Source organism: Anomalospiza imberbis, chromosome 8, assembly GCF_031753505.1.
Source record: "Anomalospiza imberbis isolate Cuckoo-Finch-1a 21T00152 chromosome 8, ASM3175350v1, whole genome shotgun sequence".
NCBI lineage: Eukaryota > Metazoa > Chordata > Aves > Passeriformes > Viduidae > Anomalospiza > Anomalospiza imberbis.
The window spans coordinates 14,554,482-14,566,879 of record NC_089688.1 but is presented as its reverse complement, the minus strand read 5'-3'; the positions used below and the strand labels follow the sequence as shown (position 1 = coordinate 14,566,879).

Sequence of the window (12,398 nt, the reverse complement as noted above, 5' to 3'; positions counted from 1 at the left end):
AATTAATGAACACATGTACAGTTAGCATTTCACATGAAGTACATGCTGTCTACTGTGCTGGATGTTGAAGGTTCACAATTAGCATGCCCTGCAGCCAGTGCAAGCAGGCAGTGGGGATATGGGGCTGTTGGCTTACCTGGTGCTGCTGAAAGCAGCAGAGTCCCTGAACAGATAACAAGTTTCCTGAATGACATTATTGCGTAGACTGTTCTTTATATTCTTCTATTAAGCATATCTAAAAACATTTTTTTTAAAGTAAATGGACTATTATATGTGCTCAGATGGAGATATTTTGTGACAGATTTATTATAAAATCAGTTACCAACTTTCTTGTATTATCGATGCATCAGCTGAGGACTTCTGTCTCATTCAATAGCATTAACTGTCCACTATGACATTTACAGGCCCAGAGTATGTCACACCAAATTTTGGCCACAAGATTTTTCAATTTATTTTTTTTTTTAATAACAATTATTGTCTGTGATACTAGTAGAAGCTACTCTGGTCCTAGAGTATGTTTTGGAAAACTGTACCTTCTGCAAATATTTCTGATTCTATTTTTTGAGGGAGGGGTGTTTTTGGTTTGGGTTTTTTTTTCTTGTGTGGCAGCCCTTCTAACTCTTGCCTTTTGAAATTCAGTTGTGAATCCACATTTCACCCTTATAGTACAATCCTCATCAATAGCACGCATCCCAAAATACAGATAACGCCCTCGGTCCCCCCAGAAAGTTCAAAATTTGTGAATTTCAACACATTTTCAGAGATGCTGTTTTTGCCTATAGTTAAAGGATCACTTGCCAGTAGTATCATAAGACATCCGTGTTAAACTGGACTAATTTAGATCCCAAGTGAGCCAGGGCTTTCCAGATTCTCAGAAGAAATTGGAAAAGGAATGTTAACTTCAAAATACACCTGAGTCAGAGAATATTAACTAGATCAGGAATGTGCAGTTGCTAGCAAAGCATCTTCTCAGTGCTTGGTGTATGTTGATTTTGTTCTTGTTGATTTTAGATGTGAATAAAATATTTCCTGTTGTACAAAAGATAAAGTTAATCAGGTACAATCCTGTGGGTTTTTTTTTTTTTTAAGACAGTGGCCAAAAAGTTGACTCTTTTTTTAATCAAGACCAGCATTCTAGTAAATATAAGCTTTCCATTGCCTTCCACTCCTGCCAGATTAGGTCTTGGAGTTCAGTGTTGAGGTGGAGCTGATCGTGGGAGTCAAGTGTCAAGTGCCTTAGCAGGGATTGAATTCAGGAAAAAAACAAATTTAAGAGCAATTTGCCATTCTTTTTCAGAAGTACACAGGAGTTGGCAACTAAATTATCTGTTCTGTGAAAATTATTTCAACTTACTGGAGTGTTTGAGCCATGTGCCAAGAAATCCAGGTAGTGTCAAGCGCTGCTTTCAATTGCAAATAATTATATGTGACTTCTGTAATACATTTAGTTAAAATATTTTTTTTAAATTAGATTTGTTACAATGAAATATAAAAATTACCATGAGGGAAGAAATACATCTGTTTAAAAAAAATCTATTTTGCTTTTTAAAAATGTATCTTGGGAATCAGAATGGGTTTTCTTTTAGTTTATGGCAAATAGAAACCCTCCTAAATGGAATTGGTAAAGGTATTGGTTGTACCACCACAGCAAATCTAAAGACATTATGGACAAAACTTGCAAAAAGAGGTTCTTGTGATTCAACAGATAAAATATAGTATTTACATGCTTAAGAAATAGTAAAAATAAGTTGTTTGCCATTCAGTTATTGGTGACTAGAATAAAGCCCCATTTGTTTATGTGAATGGCTAACATTAACTGCGTTGGAGGAGCCACATGCCACCTCTCCCCTAAGTGATTGGCAGAAGGATCAGAGGGAAGGGCTTGAAGAAGTTTTCTGCATTGGGCTACAAAATTTCCATGCCGTTTCTCCTGGAGACATTTGTGCAGAATTGCTGATGTTACTGTAGCAGAGACAATAAGAAAGGAGTTGTGCGGTTCATATCCCACCTTGATTTTGTATCTAGCTGGTACTGGCATAAAAAGCTGTTAGAAATGTGGAAGTGTATTCTTTATCCAAGCGTTCATGTTCTTTTGTGAACTGTTAAAGACACCTCTGTTTGTACACGTAGCAGTGAACTTAATGGATTTGTTTCAGTAACAAAACATTCTCATTTTGAGGGAGTACTTCCCATTGGGAATACTATGGCAGTTTTATTATTTTGTGAGAGCACATATGAGTTCTCCTCCAAAGCTTTGTTCACGTGCACACTGTGGACCAGTATTCCCCTGGAATCTCAGCTTGGTCTGTTCCAGTCACAGATTTGGTGGACACAGAGCATTTCCAACTAAATGTGGTTGGAAGTCACACATGAGTAATCCACAGGTTTTTCTGGGATTTGCCCGTCCTGAGACAGTAATTTTTCAGTTGATTGACATTCTTCTTTCTTAGAAGAGGGATCATTCCTTAAGAATGTTGAATTTTGCAGGGGGAGCATTTCCATGTGGAACTGTGGATGAAGTGTGTGGTACAACAATTAGGAGAGGACAATCCTGAAATACTAATTCCTAAAAGGATCGACTCAAAGCCTAATATCACCTTTCCAGTGTTTTGACTTGGTCTTTCAGAGGGCTCATAGACCACTGATAGAAAGCCTTGAAGTTAGAGGGAAGACACCCTATTTTAATCCTTTTTTTAAAACTTCTTTTCTCTTAATCTCTTTTGGAGAAGCTTGTTTATTAACTCTGGAAGAAATAAACTCCCTATCAGCTTAGATGGAATATTCCACCACAATGCTATAAGCCTTACTGGATATATACAATAAAGTTGAGGGTGAATTTGCACTCTTTGCTACTGGGTGGGATGGTTTTCTGTTTCTTTGGAAAAATATTGTGATTTAGTAGTGCTAATCCCATCAGTTCCAAATTTATTTGGCGTTACTGAAGCCTTTCCTGTTTTGAATTTCTATTAAAAAACCCAGTTAGAATCTGGCTAATTACTTAATTTCTACACTGCTTAGCTGTTAGTGCTAAGTGACATAATTGGTTGCTTTCCTGAGTGGATTGTCTGTCTTTGTGGCATGGGGTGACAGGCTCTTACACAGGCTCATGTTTGTAACCTGAAAAGATGCTGTTACCTATAAGCCATATCTTGACATTTTCATCAAACCCATCAGTTTCTAGTGGACTATCCTGGTTTTGTTTTTGTTTGTTTGGGAGGTTTGGTGGTTTTTTTTTTGTTTTTTTTTTTTGTTTTTTTTTTTTTTTTTGTTTTTTTTTTGTTGTTTGGTTGTTTTTTTTTTGTGTTGTTGTTGTTGTTGTTGTTAGATCTAGGTTATATCCCATTCCTTCAGAATAGATTTCCTGAAGAGATCTGCCATCGTGCCAAAAGTCAACACACTCCTAAGGCATCTTCAGTGACATCTCTGAGGGATGTCTCTGTTCAAGCATTTTGTACATTTTTCCCTCATGGAGATTATCTACTGTTTTCCTTCCCAGCCCATGCCTCCACTGTGCCTTTGATGCAACATCTGGGCACGATGCATCATTATAGTAAAGAGTTTTAGAATCAGTATCTTCTACACCTGCTAGGTAAACTTGTAAGGTTCAGGTACTACTTGGAGTCACTGTGGGAACAAGATGTGGAAATAAAATATTAACTGAATAAAAGTGAAGGTTGTTTAGTAGTGATGGAAAATTCTTTGAAATGTACTTTATGTAGTACTTTATGTACCTACAAGTCGTCCTTCATTCTTTGTCCAAAAAGATTGGGTTTTAGAAATGGAAGGGCGAAGTACATTTTACATTATCCAGTACTTGTTGCTGTGGCAACATAGATGCATAATTTTAAAGGCAAGCATTTTTTAGCCTTTGGGGTAGATAGCATTTAGTGTCTTTTTCCTACTTCAGATTGAGAAATGCGATTTATGTTTCGTCAAATTTTTATAACTAGCAAACATTTGCTTGAAATATGATGTATGTTATGTTTGTAAAATGTATAATAATTTATAAATTAGTAAAAAGGGTGATTTCCAGTTGCTCTGGCATGCCTTAAAAATGAAAGGTTTGCTATTACAACAAAAATTATAATCTGTGTTACAAGAGCTTTGGTAAATAGTTTAATGCACTGGGAATTCTTGACAACAGATAGATGAAGACCTGCCACTTTAAAAACTCCCTTGCCTTTACTGCTTTCTAACTCCAGTAGTCAAAAGCTTTTAAGCTTTAAGTGCTCTGTCATATTTGTGGGCTTTTATAGCAAAGAGTAGAGCAGACAGCAGTGATGATGGAAAACGATGGTAGGTAGACTTAAAATACTATAAAGCATAGAGACAATTGTATGTAATGCCTGGAATTGAAACCTTTTTGAATGGAATGATCAGCCATATGTGCCACCCTTATGGACCCTGTAAGAAGAAGAAAAGAAATGTACCGTATTGCTAACTGTGCATGAAATTGCAGTGTTAGAAGATATTGACCAGATGTTTCAATCTCAACAAATAGCTTGTTATGTGACTGAGTGAAAATCTCTCTGCTGCTTTGATCACATACACCTTAAAGGAAGAAGTAATTTAATAGAGGTTGTCCAAGTTCATCACTGTCAATAAACTTTGACTTGACCTTTGCCATCTGTTTTTGATACTGTTGCTGATAGAAGCTGATAGGCAGCTGTTTACAGTTTGTGCTATGTGAATTCTGTGCTGCCAGACAATGAAAGAAGTCTCTCCACTTGTGGATTTTTTGCTGTCCTTTTCTGAGTGTGGGTGTATTCATTGAGACTGCACATCATTTAGCAGGGGAGTGTGGTTGACATATGCATGGGTTTTGAAAGGAAAGTTTTGTTTTACTGTTGCAGATATGCAAAATCATACACGAAATATCCTAAAAGTGTCACTTTGCAACAGCATCAGCTTCACTTACTTAAAGAGTAGTACCTAAATACATATACAATGTTTTACACTGCAGAATTTTAAGGTATTTTTAAGTTGCTTCTCCGTTATTTATATCTATTTGAAGTGCTAATTCTTTACAAGTAGAGTAGGCTGAGTAGAGTTACAGTTGCCCAGTGCTTCTGTCTTACTGTACCTAGGCATGATGTTCCATTTTCATGTTTTTTGTATCCTTCTATTCACATCTGAACCCCACTGCTTCTGACCAGAGAGGAGCAAGATTTTATGTAGTACTTTATTTGCCACTTTTCATTATTTCACACCCAGTCTTCAAGAAGGATGTTTGTATATTTTGATTTCTTTTACAGATAACGATACTCCTAATCCTTACTTCATGCACAGCTTTGCAGTATTGGTGATATTTTAAAATAAGTAGTTGTATACACTGAAACAGCTGCAGAAGAATCCCAAGTAAATCTGGAATTCTTTCTGTTGTGATAACCTTCAAGTAGCTGTCATCTGTGACAGTGATGAAGAACTGGTGTGACCAGCCCTATTCTGTAGGTCTGTCATCTTTTACTTGGTTTTGGGAAGGGAATGCCCAAAGTTTGAGGACAGGGAGTGACACATCAGGCAGTGGGGAAGTGGTTGTTGTCTCAGGTTCTGCCCTTCAAATTGTGTGCCTTGTAAGGCCTTGCAGGAGACATTCTGCCTTTGGCCTTAGATAACATGAGCTGACCTCAGAAGAGAGGCTATAGCAGTTCAGGTATTTGAGGCAGAAGTGTAACATTATAAATTCAGCATAAGAGTGTCATGGAGTAAGGTATATTGGAATTATGTGCTATTTTAAGGGTGCAGTAAAAAGAGCACTTGCTTTTGGTCACATTGAAACTTTGGGATATGGCTACTACATCTTTAATTGCAGAAAATATGCTTGTATTTTCTTGTACAGCAAGAAGCTTACAAACTAGACTAAAAATAAAACTGTGAACAAGCAGATGAAGAGCAATGATAAATAGGAAATGGAATACAGAAGAATAGCAGCACTGAAGATAGTTATTTGGATTATATAATTTTTTTAAGAGACAGTTTGTAAATTTGTTTGAAATTGTAGAAGTGAATGAAGTTCTGCTCCTGAATGATTACTATTTTGATAGGCATCTTGATAAAAGCTGTAGCAAGAGGCACTTGTGGCACCAAGTTAAAACTAATAGATGTTCCTGTGCAGGAATTTGTATCACACATGTTGAGCCAAATACTGAAAAGATTTAGATATTGGTCTCAGTGCAATGCTTTAAGCAGTCGTTTCCTTTAAAAAATGTTATCACTTTTATCTAATTTGACTGGAAGTTGCTTGAGGGTGTTGTCATGCATTTTAACAATATCATTTCCTCATGCAAGATTTGGCAGCTTTCGCTAATGGTGGAAGAATTACTGTACAGGACATGGGGCTCCTTTTCACAAGCCTGTTTTTATAAAGATAAGCTTATTTTTTCCTTCTCCCATTTTTTTTTTTTTCTTATATGGCCATTATGTGATAATAGCTTCACAATGTTTAAAAATCCATCAATGAAAATAAGAGGAAGAAAATTGCAAAGGTATTGGAACAAACTGTAAGTAACTCATCTGTTTTCCAAGGTCTTGCTGCTGTCGTCTCGTAACAGTGATTCTGGAGTTAGGTGTACTGGGTCTGCTTGGGATGAAGTTCATTTTTCATAGCAGCCCATATGGTTCTGTGTTTTAGGTTTGTCACCAAAAGAGTGTTATTTAACACAGCAATGTTTTAGCTATTGCTGAACAGTTCTTGCACAGCATCAAGGTCTTCTCTGGTTTTTTCACTCTGCTGCCCCCAGCAAGTAGACTGTGTAGAGGGAAAGAGGTTTTGAAGGGACGCAGTCAGGACAGCTGACCAAGATGATAAACCAGGCCACACAGAATATGGCCAGCAATAAAACTGGAAGGGGGGCGGTGTTTTTCCAAGTAGCAATGGGCTCAGACAGTGCCTGGGCGTCAATCTGCTGATGGAAGGTAGTGAATGAATGTCATTGCATCATTTCTTCTTGAGCATTTTTTTTCACTGTTGCACTTCTCATTCTCTCCTTTATTCCTCAAAGAGGGAGAATTGAGAGAGTTGCTGGGTGGAGGCTTAACTACTGGCTGGGGTTACCTCACTACAGTAGGGATTTTAAATGAATGTGTAATTAAATGTGTAATGGTAACAGACTTGCATTCCTTTTGAGCCCTAGGTGTATCATATCATACACAACAAATAAGTGAGCTCACTTGGAACAGTGGCACTCTTTTTTTAGTATTGTTTTGTGTATTATCAGGCTTTTGAGTTTTTAAGATGCATGATTTGATTCTTGATCCCATGTGTTCTCATTTTATATGGCCATCTAAGATGAGTTGTGATTTAATTTCCTTTAACATCTAAAATATTCCTAAAAGTATTTCCAAGGGGTTTTAATGGACAGGGATTTAATGGACTGTATATATATTGGTGGTTGGACATAACAGGGACACAATTGGTGAGGGGCACTTCAGGTGGGTAAAACCTTTTATAAAATATATGGACTCATTCCAAAATCTAGAATGTAAAAATAAGGGATACTCCATTCCTGTTTTGATTTACACTTCATGAGTAGTTGCTCACATTTTTTAGTTTAGATTTTAGCAGGCATGTTATATCTTAGCTAATTTTAGGTCCTTGGAGTCCTCTCCTCTGTGAACTGCAATTTAAAATAAGATCAGATTTGACAGGTCATGCAGAGAAGAGTCCAGCTTCAAATAACGTACTTCAGATGCACTTCAGATGTCTGTATTCAGTGTTAATGAGTTTTGAAGATCCTTCACTGTGAAGGGGCATAATGCTTCCTGTTGTGTTGTTAGTTCCTAGGCATTTGGGATTCAAGTCCACAGCTGAAAACTCCTATGTGCAGAGAAGGTATGTCAGTCTAAGCAAAGCTTTGGATGCTTTGGTGGTGTTAGTTTAAGATGACTGACAGATGTGGAAATGCATTACTAGCTGCCACTTAAAAAATTAATTCGGGAACTCAGGCAGAGAACAATGTGGTTGTGAGTGTCTTCATCAGCCTCCTTGTTCCATTATTCAGTGTTGTCCAGTTAATGGTGGCACTTAAAGCAAAGCAGAGAGTTGGAGTAAAATGAAGTAATTTCTAAAGGATCTTTGTTATTGACAGAAGGCTATAAAGCTGCTCCAAGATTCATCTGTAGGATGTTTCTTTTTTAAGTCTTATGGTAATGTGTGCTGAGACCCAGCAGAAGAAAACTCTCATTTTGCAAGAAAGTGTCTTTGCAACTGAAGACAGTGAGGTAAATTGGTAGGGTCGTCCTCTACAGTGAACTTTGCAGAAACAGCAGAGAAAAGCTTTGAATGCAGATCAAGTGTTGTGATAGGGGATGCTGGATGCTGGTCCTGTGGCAGAAGCATGGCATTCTCAAGATAAATAATGTAAGGCTGGGAAATTCAAAGTTAAGAACTTTCCCTTTCTCTAATTGTATAAGGCCACTGGTTTTCTTTCACATAATATAAGGGGCTTTTTCCTTTTTTTGGGGGGGTGTGGAGGGGTATTGGTTCTCAAAAGACAGCACTGAGTATCCAATCAAAGTCAAGTCACTTCTAGTGTTAGAAATGCTTCTAGGAGTGCTTCTGTAACTCGGAAGAAGGGAGAAGGGTTGTTTCCAAAAGCCATTTTCTCATCAGACAAAAGTGGGAAATCGGTGTACCACATCTTTGAGTCTGAGGATTTAAAAGAGTGGGACATAGTTCACTCCAGGCAGTCTCACAAAGTTACAATTTTTCAGAAGCTTTTCTTGTTACCAAGTTTTCTTGGCACCTCAATGTCTTGCAAGAAAAGATGGTGCTGTTCTCTGCAATTACCACCCACTCCCTGGAACACAAAGGTTCTTACACTTCTTTGATAGCTAGAGCTTGGCCAGAGAGTTCATCATCTTCAACTCTGATCATCAAAAACCACATGAACAGATAGCCCTGCTACTGTGAACCCAAGTTAACCTCATGAAAATAAGGGGAGAATTATTTTGTCACCCTCTAGTGTGTCTTGGAGTAGCCAGGGTGCTGACTTCTTTTGCAAGTACTGGCCTCAGTATTGTATCATAAGAAATAATGTGTCTGTAGGGATATGGTAACCTAATATTAGATTATGCTTATTTTGAAATCAGCTGGATTTTAAGACAGGTTTGTTCTAAAGGCAAGGCATAAATATAAAAAAAAAATGAAATTAAAGTTTTCTTGGCATTCATCAGAGTGCATACAACAAAAATGTGAGGAAAATGCAATCTGTTTAATTCAAGAGAACATCTGAAAGGTGTTCTATTTCCTGTGCTCTTTCCTCTGTCACAGATGTTTATGCTACCTGAAAAGGTCAGGACCTGTCCTTGTGTGTACCTGATGTCCAAGCTTCATTGACAGAAGAAAACTTTAGAGCAGAGGAACACATTAGATTTCATAAACCACTCCTTGAGTTTCATTTGTGGTATCCCACTCCTGAGGCTGTCGTGTTCTTTCATTATAAGTTCCTGCTTTTGACACTTCTGTCTTTGGTCCATTAGCAGCCTCAAATTCCCTTGGGTGCTGGTGAGGATTCATGGTGTGGCCAGGTGCCAACCTCTCCTGACCAGACTGTCAATACAGTTTGTTAGTAGCTGCCTCTGCCTAGCCAAACCCTGGATAATTAACTCATTATGCTGATTCCCGCTGAGCTGGGTCATTTTCTTTTTCTGTCTAGAGTCTTTTTCATTCAATTAAATCTTCTATTTCACATAAATCCATAAAACTAATTTTCAATCTCTGTAACCATATACCTGGCATTAATGTGTGCAGTTTGTTATTGGCCTGCATATGATACTGGCTGCAATGCTGCATGGCTGCTTCACAGTGATAAACATCTCACAATGACTGACTCCCATTCCCATGTAGAATGTTTTAACCAAAGAGTCACTAATAACAACAGTGTGTAAAATGGCCCAGATAAGTCTGTTTTTTCATATCAGGTTATTTAAACTTAAAATCCAGTTCTGGGTCAAATGAAAAAAGAAATCCCCAAGTACCTGCCTTGAAGAGGGTCTCTTTTTTTTTACATATATGCAAAAGATGCCTTCTGTGGCTCATTCCATGAGGTGCAACTTCAGTGGTGTACCAGAGATACTTCTATCATTCCAATTCATCAAGTCTGTAATGTGATGTCTGCTTTTACTGTTACTAATATGCAGCCTTGTAGCTGAGGAGAGGAGAACCAGATGAGTTCTGCTACTGACAGCACCTCACCGCCATTATTGTGGGAATAAGAGCAGATCATTCGAAGGACTGTTGGTAACTGGAGATCTGTGATGAGAGGATCTTTGCAGAAACACTGCTGAACTGATTTCCCATCTTCCTCAGTGTTGCTTAAGTCGTATACTCAAATTAATACCTATACAGTGGGAATATCCTCTCACTATATAATACCTGTATTTTAAATAATAATTATTATGAGTAGAGCTGCTGAAGTAGCCTGCACCACATACAGAGATTCATCTCAGGAGAGTCTGGATCGTGACTTTTGATTCTCAAGTATAACTTGACTTAAATTTAAAATCAGTATTGTGACAGCTTATGTATGGCATATATCACATCTGAATTCAAACTGAGCTGGTGCCAATAGCCAAAACTCGTGCTGTTTAAATGGGAATTCTTTTTTCAGAGATCTATATGAAATATTGGTTACTACTGCTATAAATGTTGTCAGACTTATATGTAGTATGTATCATATAAAAAAAATGTTGTAAGCCTAAGGTGCAGTTTGAAGTCTTACTTTTTTTAAAAATTATTTTGGGTTTGATTATTTGATAAATGTTGTTCATAGTGATCTCTATTAATTCTTGTTATTTGTGACAGTAAAGCATGCTTGCATTGGGCACAAGCCTGCAGGTACTTCTGTTCTTACCCATGCAGAAATTTGTTCCATATTTGCTTACAGTTGGTCACAGCAGTTTTCATCTTTTTAAATTGTCTATTCCACTTATACCTCCAAATATAAAGGATTGTTGTTCCTGAGACATCCTAAATGAACACTGTGGAAATGCATATTATGTATGTGCAAAGGTGTCAAATACAAGGATGTAATTGATATCCTTGTATGAAATGTATTCTCTTATTAGTTTTTTTAAAATTTATATTAGAGTGGTATGGAATAGATAAGCAGAGTGTCTGCATTTCATGAATGAGAGATTTAATGCTACCACCATCAGATGATAAAATCTTTTTTCTTCTTAAACTTTATTCAAAATTGCTCCAAGAAAGAGACCTTGCAACTTTTGTCCACCATTGTCTTATTTACAAAGACTTTACATGACTAAAGGTTTATTTTTTTTTCTCTGTTGTTCTTCCCTGTGGAGCTGGTAGTAATAAAGATGTGACTAAGTCTGTATTTGCAACTTAGTTACTTGACCTTTCTACAACCCACAGCTAGCACTAGTGCAGCTTTGTAATGGAGACATTATCATTTATTTAAATCTTGATTAGGAAACAATTATAAGTAGGGTTTTAGTATAGCAGAAAATTGCTGTAGCCTTTAATTCATACTATAGATTGAATGGATAAGCTTGCTGGCTGTAATTAGAATGAATTATAATGACTTCAGTTGGCTGACTCGCCACCAGCAGAGTAGAGCCTATGATTGTTCCTTCATATTTATTTTTTTGGTTCACTCTTGATTTCACATTGCTGATAAATGCTGTTTTTTAACTTAGCACAAAATGGAGTTACGTTTATAGCTGAATGATACATTTGTTATTAATAAAAGGGGAGCTTTATGAAATAACCTGGTGCCTTAGCAACATTGTGCATCTGCTCTCTTTCCTGACAATTCAACTGACAGAGCTGCTCTTAGTAAAGTTGGAGATTAGATACTTTCATGTGTGATTTAACAGTGTAAAGAGGGAGCATTTCCTTTTTGCATGCAATTAAATGGTAGACACAAATTATTATTTTCAGTACCACTTAGCTTTTATATATATTATGAATGTTGCATAATGTTGCTTACGTTTCTCAAATGTCTTGTTTTTTTTTTTTTTTAATGTGCTATCTCTATTTATTTATTTATTTCATTTGTTTAGGGTGGTTTTGTGGGCTATTTTTCCTTTTTTCTTTTGTATTTTCCACAATTTTTCTTTGAAGATACCATATGTTGCTTGATTAAATATAAGTGTGGAGGCAACTCCTTTGAGCAAGGAAACTTCTTTTTGTATACCTTGTAAAAACATACTAATGTACTTTATAATGAGCTACATTTATTTAGGTGTTACATTCGGTGTTACAGGCTCAGTGGGATCATTAAGGGTAAATTTTGTTTGCTTTGCTGCCCTTTCCTTTCTTTTGTATAAGATGTTTTTTACTTCAGGCATGCAAGTGTTCTTTAAGTCAAAATGTAGGCATGGAGTTAAATATGGTGAGTGGAGAGAAAAAATGGGAAAAGTAATATACCAGATAT

General features: G+C 36.9%; 1 protein-coding gene across 4 annotated transcripts in view; it reads left to right on the top strand.

Annotated features, from left to right (window-relative positions):
- The window catches only part of ADK (adenosine kinase), a 270,500-nt gene that overhangs the window by 108,606 nt on the left and 149,496 nt on the right, over nt 1-12,398 (top strand). The window lies entirely within an intron of this gene.